General features: G+C 39.7%; 1 pseudogene; it reads right to left on the bottom strand.

The window, feature by feature from the left end:
- Positions 1-13: 13 nt before the first annotated feature.
- Positions 14-11796, bottom strand: LOC121583262 (annotated as a pseudogene).
- Positions 11797-13392: the final 1596 nt, after the last annotated feature.

The following is a 13392-nucleotide window of genomic DNA, read 5'->3' as shown; positions in this document are numbered from 1 at the left end:
TTCTCAAATCATTTCATTCATGTTTCATTTTTCGTCTACAGCACATCCTGAAGCATAAACACCTGATGATGGCAAAAGTAGTCAGCAGAATAAGTAGCACAACAGCCAGTAAAAACAACACTACATCCACAGAGTGGTAGGAGTACCAGGGCATTCTGTAGGACTCTGTACGCAGGTGAGCAGCACCTTTGTGTCTCATGACAAACTCAATCCAGAAGAGGGCAGTGTCCAGTGGCTCCATTGGCACGTCCTTGTGTAGCCTGGAGAGTCTCTGCATGTTCATTCTGCAGGACAGCTCATCCAGAACTTCCTGTAAGGCTTGGGAGAATATGTTTCTATCTAGTGTTGCTAAATCCACAACCTTTGCTACACCCTTCACTTTCATTCTAGAAAGATTGTCAGGTTGGTCGAACACCAGAGGAAGGCCTACTATTGGAACACCGTGGTAGATAGCCTCGAAAATCCCATTTGTTCCTCCGTGAGCTACAAACAGCCTTGTCTTTGGATGTCCTAACAGATCATTCTGAGGCATCCAGTCAACTAGTAAGGTGTTGTTGCCCATAGTAGCTGGCCTGTCTCCTTTGTACCTCCAGATGACCTTCTGAGGCAGTTGGGCAAAAGCAGCAGCTATCGCATCAGCTATATCATGTGGAAGCTGTCCAACTAAAGTCCCCAAAGACATGATAATGACTCCATGCTCCCCAGAACTCTGAGCAATCTCCTCCAGTTCTTGGGGAAGAGGCTTGGCAGGTTTACATTGGAACCCTCCCATATAGATAACATTAGGCATGGTGGGACGAGGGAATTCAAACACAAAGTCAACTCTCATGAGCCAAAGATCAGCAGCTTGAAACAATGAGAAGTAGTCGACCCCAGGACCAAAGTAACGACTAACCAAAGCGGAATAATGAGGTCCCACTGTCTGTCTGTACAGATGCTGCCTGATGACATAAACAAGGAAGTTATGGACTCGCTCAAAAAAACTCATCTTGTCTGTTAACTCTGCAACAGGAAATGGAACATAAGATAGCGGAGAGGGAGCAATATCAAAATGACCCTCACCATGTACTGTTCATCTAACATTGAAAACAAGGGGCACATTTAAATGGTGCGCCAGCACAACGCCTCCCCCATTTGCTGGGTCTGTCAGAACCAAGTCATACTTGGTTTCTCTAATAGACTGCATCAACTGTTTATTCTCTAACATTTGGATTACCATCTCACACACTTTACGGTGCATTTCAGAAAACCTGTCCTTCAACTCCATGTCCAAACTAAAACGAGTCCAAGCAGACTTTCCCTCTCTCTTTATCTGTATTTGTCTTGACACAAATTAGCTAAAGAATTCCTCACCAGCTCCACCTGGAATATCAATTGTAATTGAACTGTAGTGAGGGGAGGTTTCCTTGATGTACCAGCTGTCTGATGGCCGTATTACTGACACACTGTGACCTCTTGAATGCAGCGCTTCAATAATGACCTTCATGTTGACCCAGTGGCTGCCCTCTTGAGGAAACACCAGGACTTTCCCACCATGGACAGCAGGAATTGAGATTGTCAACAGGGTAGCAATGAAGATACCATAGAGACACATCTTCACTAGCTGCTTCACACAAGCATGCATCAATTGTACCTGAAATATACAAAAATAAGGAGTAAATAAACCAAATAAAATTATGTTTTGACATGAGAAGAATTAAAACAGGCTTGATAGTGAAGCCTACGTTTTTCTTTTCTAGGCCTACTTTAAAGTTTAGACAACTTTTTATGTCAAAAGGTTGTGTGGTGTCAAGACAACGATGCTGATATGCTGTGATGACAAGAAATCCGCTGACACTGTCCTTGATTATAATGGTTTATTACATCAAAGATTACAGTATCAATTTACAGACTCCTGCAGAAATCTGGAGAACAACTGACCCAATCTCTAATATGTTATTCTCCCCGTCCTTTGTTAAAAACATGGTATTTACAGTGGGGAAAAAAAGTATTTAGTCAGCCACCAATTGTGCAAGTTCTCCCACTTAAAAAGATGAGAGAGGCCTGTAATTTTCATCATAGGTACACGTCAACTATGACAGACAAATTGAGAAAAAAAAATCCAGAAAATCACATTGTAGGATTTTTTATGAATTTATTTGCAAATTATGGTGGAAAATAAGTATTTGGTCACCTACAAACAAGCAAGATTTCTGGCTCTCACAGACCTGTAACTTCTTCTTTAAGAGGCTCCTCTGTCCTCCACTTGTTACCTGTATTAATGGCACCTGTTTGAACTTGTTATCAGTATAAAATACACCTGTTCACAACCTCAAACAGTCACACTCCAAACTCCACTATGGCCAAGACCAAAGAGCTGTCAAAGGACACCAGAAACAAAATTGTAGACCTGCACCAGGCTGGGAAGACTGAATCTGCAATAGGTAAGCAGCTTGGTTTGAAGAAATCAACTGTGGGAGCAATTATTAGGAAATGGAAGACATACAAGACCACTGATAATCTCCCTCGATCTGGGGCTCCACGCAAGATCTCACCCCATGGGGTCAAAATGATCACAAGAACGGTGAGCAAAAATCCCAGAACCACACGGGGGGACCTAGTGAATGACCTGCAGAGAGCTGGGACCAAAGTAACAAAGCCTACCATCAGTAACACACTACGCCGCCAGGGACTCAAATCCTGCAGTGCAAGACGTGTCCCCCTGCTTAAGCCAGTACATGTCCAGGCCCGTCTGAAGTTTGCTAGAGTGCATTTGGATGATCCAGAAGAGGATTGGGAGAATGTCATATGAAACCAAAATATAACTTTTTGGTAAAAACTCAACTCGTCGTGTTTGGAGGACAAAGAATGCTGAGTTGCATCCAAAGAACACCATACCTACTGTGAAGCATGGGGGTGGAAACATCATGCTTTGGGGCTGTTTTTCTGCAAAGGGACCAGGACGACTGATCCGTGTAAAGGAAAGAATGAATGGGGCCATGTATCGTGAGATTTTGAGTGAAAACCTCCTTCCGTCAGCAAGGGCATTGAAGATGAAACGTGGCTGGGTCTTTCAGCATGACAATGATCCCAAACACACCACCCGGGCAACGAAGGAGTGGCTTCTGCACGAAGCATTTCAAGGTCCTGGAGTGGCCTAGCCAGTCTCCAGATCTCAACCCCATAGAAAATCTTTGGAGGGAGTTGAAAGTCTGTGTTGCCCAGCGACAGCCCCAAAACATCACTGCTCTAGAGGAGATCTGCATGGAGGAATGGGCCAAAATACCAGCAACAGTGTGTGACAACCTTGTGAAGACTTACAGAAAACGTTTGACCTGTGTCATTGCCAACAAAGGGTATATAACAAAGTATTGAGAAACTTTTGTTATTGACCAAATACTTATTTTCCACCATAATTTGCAAATAAATTCATAGAAAATCCTACAATGTGATTTTCAGGATTTTTTTCCCTCATTTTGTCTGTCATAGTTGACGTGTACCTATGATGAAAATTACAGGCCTCTCTCATCTTTTTAAGTGGGAGAACTTGCACAATTGGTGGCTGACTAAATACATTTTTTCCCCACTGTATATCTTATGTAACATAAGATGGGTGGTTTTTGATAGACCAATCCCTGGCCTCCACATATCTCCAAATGTCCTCTATTCCAAGAAGCCTATGTAGTAATGCTTTCCAGATGTTTCAGCAAAGCAGAGTAAAGTTCATCTATCACACCACTTGCAAACGTCAGCAAAATCATAGACTTTCAGATACTACATATTTCCCCCCTTCGAGACTAATTAAGTCTCGAAAACAAAAAGAATAGGATTATGACAAATAACAACTTTTGTTCTTGAGTAACTTTAGCAATAAACCAACATTTATGGAGAGTAAACACATTTTTATATAGACACATTTTTGTATGGAGTGTAAATAAATTGTTATGGAGTGTAAATAAATTGTTATGGAATGTAAGAGCGAAAAACCTGTCTGGCAGCTTTCATTCCAAATATCCATCAATCAATCAAGACAGGAAAATTCTCTCACGGCCCCTCTGCCCCAGGCGACCACCTAAGTACTCCAGATCAATTTATAAATCTTTATCAATGCATTTTAAGCTATGATGCAATTGAATACACATGAAAACCTCAGAAAACAAAATACAATCAAAAATGTCCACATTCAGGCTAGTCGACCCATCGGACCCTCCTGTGGATTCTCTCTGTCCCTGTCTAGACCCAATATCCCTAAGCTTCAGCGAAATAAACAAAAACATCTGAGGTCCCTACATGCATCCAACAACAGAAAACATCATTCTTCAAAAATGAATACAGAAAGAATATGACACAAATTATGTATTACACATACAAATATGTCTATATATCATTGCAGACACTGGAATGTAGTCCACTACACTGCATCTCCTCAGCAGTGTTGACTTTTAATGCAACGTCGATGATGGAATCTGAACATTTCCACACCTTCCTTGTTCCACTTCCTCCAGTCCATTCATATTGTCCATGTTTGAGTATTTGAATCCCACTCTACACATCCCCATATACTTCTGGAAGAAAAGAAAACACCAACCAGTATATTTTGCAAAACAACACATGCAAATTAAAACATCAATATCAACAATAATATAAAAATGATATATAAAATGATATATAAAATGAATCACATTCCATTTCCTCCCTAAGATTCATAAGAAAATACTAAATCTCACAATAATTTGTAAAGAAATGTGAAAAATTATCACACAATCAGATATTCAAAATTATCTAGAGTTACTTCAACCCTAGTTTTCGCAACGTTTTGGTCTGACTTTTTCCCCAATTTTTTCAAAATCCATTTAACTGATTTATCCACAAAACTCTTTCCCACTATCTGAGGATATTAAATCGGGAAATCCCCACCTGCTTATGACTTCTTTACACAAAAACTTTGCAACCGACTGAGCATCTTTTAGCTTAGTTGGACATCTTATGCACCTCTTGGTGTAGGAATGTAACCAGGAAGAACAGTCACACCCCTGCGAACATTATTTTTCAGACAGATTGTGCACCTGCCTATGACATAGTCAACCTGTTCAAGCAAATATGGTTCCCAAAAACCATACTCCTTTGTGATCTTTCTCCTAACCTCCCCCCTTGCAACATTAGCTAACCCATGTGCTTCCTAAATCATCAGACCTAATAGGTCTAGAGGCGCTACTATCAACCCCTCATGGTTTCTCCAAAGGCAACAAAGGCGTGTTACTCTGAGGATTTTTTATTGTCTTCAAAACACCTGCTTTCGAAAGTCCTTCAATTTGTGGTTCGATCCCTTGGATTGCTTCATCTTTCAATGGATACTTATTCTTCCAAGGAGGTCTGGCTCCTGGTCGAAGTTCAACTTTCACCGGTTGGGCTGATTTCACAAGGCCAATATCGGTACTGTGTTGAGACCACAAACATTCTGGAACTTGTTGCAACATCTCCTCTTTCATAGGGTCTGAATCCATCTTCGCACTGCAAATAGATTCATGTGTCATCCGTACAGCTTGTGGCTCTCCTTGTCCTTGAGCCAAAATCATGATTTTGAGAAATCGCTGATCTTCACTCCTCCAAATCGCCAAATTCTCTTTCATCGGTACGAAAACAGCTTTCTCTGCTTCTGTCATCATTTCTCCTATTTCCTTCTGCTCATAGCCTTCAGAAACCAACAAGGTCACATGTGGCACACTCTTCTCAAATTCTTTATCCAGATAATCGTCTGTGTTTATCTTCATAGCTGCTCCTTGTGGTCCTAAAATTATGCAACATGAGCTGAGTTGAACTTTCTTTGGTTGATGACTCAACCATTCCTCTGAGTTCGATTGGGCAGCATTCTTGAAATACTTGAGCGTACAATGAAATGGATATTCCGGAAGCCTCGCATCTGGCATGTTTGCCACAATGAATTTCTCCCATATCTTAGCCTGCTTCAAAAATTATTCACTGAGATTTCCAATCCAGAATACTGAAGAAGAATCCATCTCTGTCATCATCAACAATTGGTAAACCTTTTCCTTTGGCACTTCTACCAGACAGCCGTCTGGTGTACATTTTATTGTACAGTTCAATTTACACAATGCATCTCTTCCCAACAATGCGATAGGTGTATGTTCCGATACCAGTATGGGTATTGTAATTTTCTGATTTTCATAGCAGAGCTCAATTGGTTCCGTAAGAGGAATCAGCTGTTTCACTCCCTCAAATCCGATTGTCCTAATTAGTTGATTGGACATAGGGAGATGTGTAGCATCTTCAGGCCGAACACAGGTAAAAGCAGCTCCGCTAATCGCCATCACTTCCAATGGTCGTTTGTTTACTTTCACCTCAATTGTTGGATCTTTTTCCGGTCCTGATGCTACCAGCTGAAACCCCCCTTTCGGATCTTCTAGGCACCTCTAGAATCCTTGTTCCGGGCCCCTATAAGGGTTCACCGGTCCTCCAGATGATCTTGATTGGCCCCTGTATCTTCCTCTGAAATTCCCTCTGGTGTTTCCTCCTGGCCCATTACACTCACGGGCAAAGTGACCAACCTGTCCACAATTATAACACACTTCTGAAGATTGCTGGAAGTATGGCTTGAATCTTCCTCCTCTTCCTCTTCCTAAGCCTTCTCGTCCTCTTCCTCTCCAATTCTGTGTCTGTCCAGAAACTGGCTGTGGATATGAAACAACTGGTACCGCTATTGGTGGCTGGTACAATTGCGGTTGGACCTGTTTCAGTTGAAGCTGTGGCAGTGATTGTTGATTTGGTGCACACTGATTCTGCATAACCAAAGCTTGTTTCTTCTCCTTCTTATTCTCCACCAGTTGTATTTGATTGAGTTTTCTGAGAGTTTCTTGGTCCTGTTCTTTCTGGTTGTGTTCCTTTTTCCGGTACTTTTGTCATGCTTCCAAGTCCAACCACCTCTGCCAGTTTACTCCTTACAGGTGAGGGCAGTCCCATCTGTAGTTTAGCTCTCAAAATTGACTGCTCAATTTGACTCACATCTGGATCATTTCCGGTAATATTTCTCCACACTTGATGAACTCTTGACACATAGGCTCTCGGATTTTCTTGTTGTCCTAGTGGGTCAAACAGAATGTTGTCAGGATGCACATTTGTTGGAAACGTATCTTTCAGTGCTCTCCACAGCCAATTTCTACTTGCAGCCAACAATTCAGGATCATTAACCGCAGTCCCCACATATCGATGAAGTCCAGCTCTCTGCAAAATTTCTTCCATTACTGGAATCCCAAGGAGATTAGCCAAAAGTCTCTTAATGTCTTCTATGGCAGACTGTGTTCCCACCGTAATTTCTTCCAACTTTGAAATCCAAGGATATGCTCCATCTTGAAGAGTAGGCAGCTTCTCAAGTATATCTGACATATCGGTATTCTGCAAAGGCTTATACTCCAGGTTCTGTCCTCGAATTATCACTGGCATCATCTTCTTACTTGTGCTCCCTTGTCTTGGCCTCAATGTATACCTCTTCTCCAATTCTTGGGATCCTTTTTTCAGCAGTTTTTTCTTCTGTATCTTCAGCTTCTTGAGTTGTTCTTCCAGTTCTCTTACTTCTTCTAAATTATTGGCCTTATCCAGGCATGATATGCATCGGTCTATATCTCTTATTTCTTCTGTGCTAGTCATTGTAGGATAAAATCCTCTTGAACATGAAGCACCTTTAATCTCCAAATCTTCATCGCTGTCTCCATCTTCACTTTCATCAGAACTCGAATCTCTTGTATTCTTCTTCTTCCAACTTCCATCACCCCTTCTTTCCGCTCTGGCCAACCTCCGTCTAATCACAGGGTCATATCCACCCATGATCTCTTCTGAATCACTCTGATCATCATCATCATCATCATCTTCAAGTTCCATCCTCCTGAACCTCACTCCACCCTTAGTTTCCAGACATCTCATTTTCTTCTTACTTTTGGAGTTTGGATTAATCTTTATGGTCGTTTCTGCTTGTCCTCTCTCTATTACTCGTTCATCTTCATCTCTGATGCAATAATCACCCCCCTGAATGATCACTGGAAGCTGAGAATAGACGTCCTTAAACTCTACTTTTTCCTCGTAAGGTGGGGGCCTCTTTGCTGAATCCGTATGTGAGAAAGGTGTATTGACTTCTGCCATTAGTTTTTCTGTTACTTTCACCTCTTTTGCCATTTTCTCTATACCTCTGTCTCTTTTATCTTTTGTATCTTTTATCAGTTTTTGTCCATCATTTTCAAACAGCTTAAGAACACCCAGCTCTCTTTGTCTCTTTTCTTTATGTTGTTCCCCTTTTTTTCCCTTCTTTTGATCTGCCTTATAAGTCGACACAAGCACTTTCATTATGTTGATGACGTCTGGGTTAAGAGTCCCTTCCACTGGCCATGGTTGTTCAATGTCAGGCCAACGTTTATTCAATTTTCCAGATAACCTTGCAATACCATTAACTAGAGGATTACTATTTTGTACTACATCAACAGGAGTAATTACTTTCATAGTTTTGATGTCCTTTTTCCCCATTGTAACAACTCTTTTATATTCCTTTATTGTGAATTATTTTATTATTTTAGACTATGTAGCTTATTGTTCCCTCCCTTTTTAATTTTTTTTATTTACTTTACCAAATTATTAATTAGTGGCAATCTTACCACATCCGATCAGGAAAAGTAAAGGAAATTAGTCAACTTTTTTTATTTATTTTATTATTATTATTATTTTAAATAATACATTTGTCAACCCAAAAAACGTTTAGCTATGTTGTTTATCAATCCCTCCTATTTTTTGTAAATTAATCAATTAATTAATTTATCAATATATTTATTTATTTTAATTAATTAATTAATTAATTCTTTTTATTTTTATTTTATTTTACCAAATTATTGATTAGTGGCAATCTTACCACATCCGATCAGGAAAAGTAAAGGAAACTAGTCAAATTCAGAGCAATCCAAAAAAGAAAGACCTGTAATCCAGTAACACTACAGCACCCACAAACCAATTGCTTAATAAGCACCCAATTACCTTAATTTTACAGAATAATGTCAGTGCTGGATTTCCAACACAACTCTAATCAAACCAACCCATGCACAAAAAACTCCAATGTGCAATTCTTAATTACATCAATTGATCAACCTGTTGCCAAGTCCCTGTTAAATTGTCACAACATGAAATATGCTAGGCACACACAATATCCTGTATGGGAAAGTAAGTTTGTGAACAGAACAGTACTGGCCTTGATTGGACTGGATCCTGGGAAGCACACACTGTCGCGTGACGCACTGGTCAGCACCTCCTCTCTCTCTCTGTCTCCTCCTTCTCGTCTCTCACATGACAGGAGAACAAAGGAAACAGACAACAATTTAGTATTTTATGCATACCTATGTTCACATTCGCGCTAAGAAATAAGCAAACAGCTTAACTCAGGAATATTATAAATAGCTCAATAACATTTTATTTTATTTATTTATTTAATTATTTTTATTTTTAACCCGTCAACATATCTCTCATTTATAAATTCAATAGATCTCAATCAAATAGTTTCATAGTTAAGCAACAGCCACTTATCAAACAGAATACTTTATCCGTGTTTATTCAAAATCTCCCCCTTTTCACATCCCTGCAGCACTAAGTCTGCATGTCACAGCAGCTCAGTGCAGGCAGGGGAGTGGCATATTTGCTCTACGTAACTCTAAACTCATAAAATCCCACGCATGCGCAGCTCATTCACCAGTGCGATTTCAAAGCGAGAGGAGCTCTCCCAAGAAGCTCTCTCCAAGCTAAACAACAGAAAGCAGACAGACCAGCTGTCCCTCCGTTATTTCCAACACAGACAAACAGTAACACTTAACAAAACTCACAAACCAACACAGAACATAGAACACAAATCCTACTTCGAAGTTTCTTATCTTCACTTATTCTAATCTGCAGATTTATAGTTATTTTCTTATCCATTAAAAATAATCGTCCTCCCAGGGGCTCATAGTTTTTTTAACAATTATTAAATGTTCTCTTCTATAGAGACTCATATAAGGTTTTAACCGTAACGTCCTCCCAGGGGCTCATAGTTTTTTTTAACAATTATTAAACGTTCTCTTTTATAGAGACTCATATAAGGTTTTAACCTTAACTAACATATTTCCTTACAAAAAACTAAAACCCCTGTTGTCATAGCCTTAGTCGACACACAGCAGAGACCTCCCCATTCACACACACGCATAGGCTCTCTTCCTCTCACACACACACAATTCAAGAGGAATGCATCCGTTCATACAATACACTAAGCATGCTACCGTCGCTCCTTATTTCTCATTGTTCCTTCCTAAATTTCTGCTACCTTGAGTTGCAGATATTCAATGAGAGGTTACTTCAAACATATACCTCGTCAACTATATGTTGAGAGGTAACATGCAATTTAATGTATCTTCGACAAACTCACAGTTCCCAGAACTGACCCGAAAGTCAACCTAGTGACTCTCCTAGGATTTATGGCCCATCTTAATGATCGTCTCGTTTGAGGGCTTCCTTAAATCAGCGACGTCCTAAAAGTATACTTTTTCCTTATTTCCTGGCCTTATTCCTTCATGCTATCCCTGGACACTCCTTTTAATTTTATTCAAGCCAAATATCCGTGTGCCCAGTGTTAACAATTCCTATAGACACTCCCCCCTGTTTGCGTTGTTCCCAACGCAAACAAATTTAGAAAGAGCAAGGTGCACACACAAGTTCTTAAACGGTACATCTCCTCAACGCACACACACAGCACACGAACCGACCAGCACCCAAAGTTTGTGAGAAAGCTCACCTTATCTGCCGGCGTCTTGAGCGGGAGTCACTTCGTAGCTCATGAATGGAACGCTGGAGAGACGCAACACGTCCCAAAAATCCTCGTCGCCATTCTGTGGTGTCAAGACAACGATGCTGATATGCTGTGATGACAAGAAATCTGCTGACACTGTCCTTGATTATAATGGTTTATTACATCAAAGATTAGGTAGGTAGCTTAGTGGGTAAGAGCGTTGTGCCAGTAACCGAAAGGTCGCTGGTTCTAATCCCCGAGCCGACTAGGTGAAAAATCTGTCGATGTGCCCTTGAGCAAGGCACTTAACCCTAATTGCTCCTGTAAGTCGCTCTGGATAAGAGCGTCTGCTAAATGACTAAAAAAAAATATATATATAAAAAAAAAATAATAAAAAAAAAAAAAAAATAAAAAAATTACAGTATCAATTTACAGACTCCTGCAGAAATCTGGAGAACAACTGACCCAATCTCTAATATGTTATTCTCCCCATCCTTTGTTCAAAACATGGTATTTATATCCTATGTAACATAAGATGGGTGGTTTTTGATAGACCAATCCCTGGCCTCCACATATCTCCAAATGTCCTCTATTCCAAGAATCCTATGTAGTAATGCTTTCCAGATGTTTCAGCAAAGCAGAGTAAAGTTCATCTATCACACCACTTGCAAACATCAGCAAAATCATAGACTTTCAGATACTACAGTTGATTACGTTACATAATACAGTATCATATTTCATTCCGAGAGAAATCATTTTTTTCTCCGATAAAAGTCTTGAAAGATAGGAAATTTTCAAATTCTATAGATTTTGCCGATGAGATCTTACATCATAATATTAGGCTACACGTTAACATTGTATTATCTTTGACAGTAGCTCCGAATAAATAATCTGTCTTGACAGTGTACACAACCAACGTCACAACAGAATCCATACATTCGGAGCTAATTTAACTGTAGGCTTACGTTCCGGTTTTCCTCCAAAGAATTTGAAATGAAGGCTATTTCAAAGCCTATTTGGCTGTAAATCAGTTCGTTGGTATTTGTAATAATCTCGGAAACCAGAGAGACAGAGGCGAATTCAGTATAGTATAGTCTCTAGACATCCACGATGCCCCACCGCAATTTTCAAAAACTCCGGTTTTTCAAGACCTTACACTTGTCAGTATATAGAATGGGCGCGTTCGAGCAGATCACTTTTGTCAAGTCAGTCACCGCCTTTTGCATGATAGGGATACAAATTGTTAACTAGGTGGGACTTCCTATGCGTTAAAGTAACTGTCCATTGTTTCCAGATTTCTATTAAATATTACCTATAATTAATTACAATTTGAGTGAAATAGTTTTCCTTCCAATTTTTTAAAATTAAGTATGTTAAAAAAGCAGCTTTTCTGTGTTGGAATGGTGTGGGCATACCCCAACAACAGGATGGTGTGGGCATATACAGGTTATTAAAAATATTCATGCGAGTAGACCGCTGATTGGCCAGCTCATCCTCCTCAGGAGGATGACATCATCCTCTATGAGGAAATAGCAAGCATTTGTGAAACGGTCTGTTTGAGTCACACATTTTAGGTGGGGGTTTTCAAGTGTTTTTTCTCCCATTTATGCTTTAGCCACAAATACGAGTATAGGAGTCAACAATATTATTTGGGTATGTTAACAAAATATGAACTTTTAAAAGTGTGATTTTCACTGGATAGTTACTCTAAGGAAGGATCACATAATTTAATCCAGGTCATCAAGATGGATCAGCCAATGAATTATACTTGTGAGAAAACATTCCATAACTGCAGGTGGCAGTAAATTGCCAACCTTGGCTTTATACCTGTTCAAACAACACTCTCCAGGTGGCAGTATGCACACTTTCAGTTTCTTTACCAACTCATAGAAGTAGAAGAAGAAGAAAATTGAATACTTCAAAATGGGGATGGTCTCAATGGTGCTGCCTATGTGCTCACATACACCATAATGAGACAGATACAATGTTGCGTCCTCTAACTATCTCGATGGTTTGTAGGAAATGTGAAGAAAGTGGAGATGGTATATACATTTTTTTTTTCTATTAATAATAATACCCATTCATTCTTGAAGAATATAATTTGTCAATGCCTCAATTAGTTAAACTGTCTTACCCCATTAGAACCTAAATATAACATTGTGTTACTTAATTGTTTACAAACAATGTAATTGGAAACAAACAATTTATAGCCTCAAAACATAGTTAATACGTATAATTTTGATCCCATGAATGGTCCAAAGCTCTGTCTATGAATTTTAGCATGGTTTCATTTCTCCAGCCCCATCCCTCAGCTGTTTACCAAAACAGTGGTGGGGTGTGACCGCTTTGTTGTTGTAAGAACTGCAGATTACCTCTTTAAAAGCCACACTGTGAGATGGGCATGAAATAATAATAAAAAAACATAGCCAAATACTGGAATAAATGCATCCATGATGTTGTCACATGCAAGAAGCACTTGGTTTCTATGATAGGTTATACATAATTGGTTATAAATGTAGTGCTCAAGAATGAGATTGATAAAATATGATATGAAGTTATAGTCCACAACAGGCCTACAGACACAGTCAAATATATTGGCACCCTTGCAC

The sequence above is a fragment of the Coregonus clupeaformis genome, unplaced genomic scaffold (genome assembly GCF_020615455.1).
Source record: "Coregonus clupeaformis isolate EN_2021a unplaced genomic scaffold, ASM2061545v1 scaf0837, whole genome shotgun sequence".
In the NCBI taxonomy this organism is placed as follows: Eukaryota; Metazoa; Chordata; class Actinopteri; order Salmoniformes; family Salmonidae; genus Coregonus; species Coregonus clupeaformis.
The sequence above is the reverse complement of the archived record's forward strand: the minus strand, read 5'-3'. Positions and strand labels throughout refer to the sequence as shown.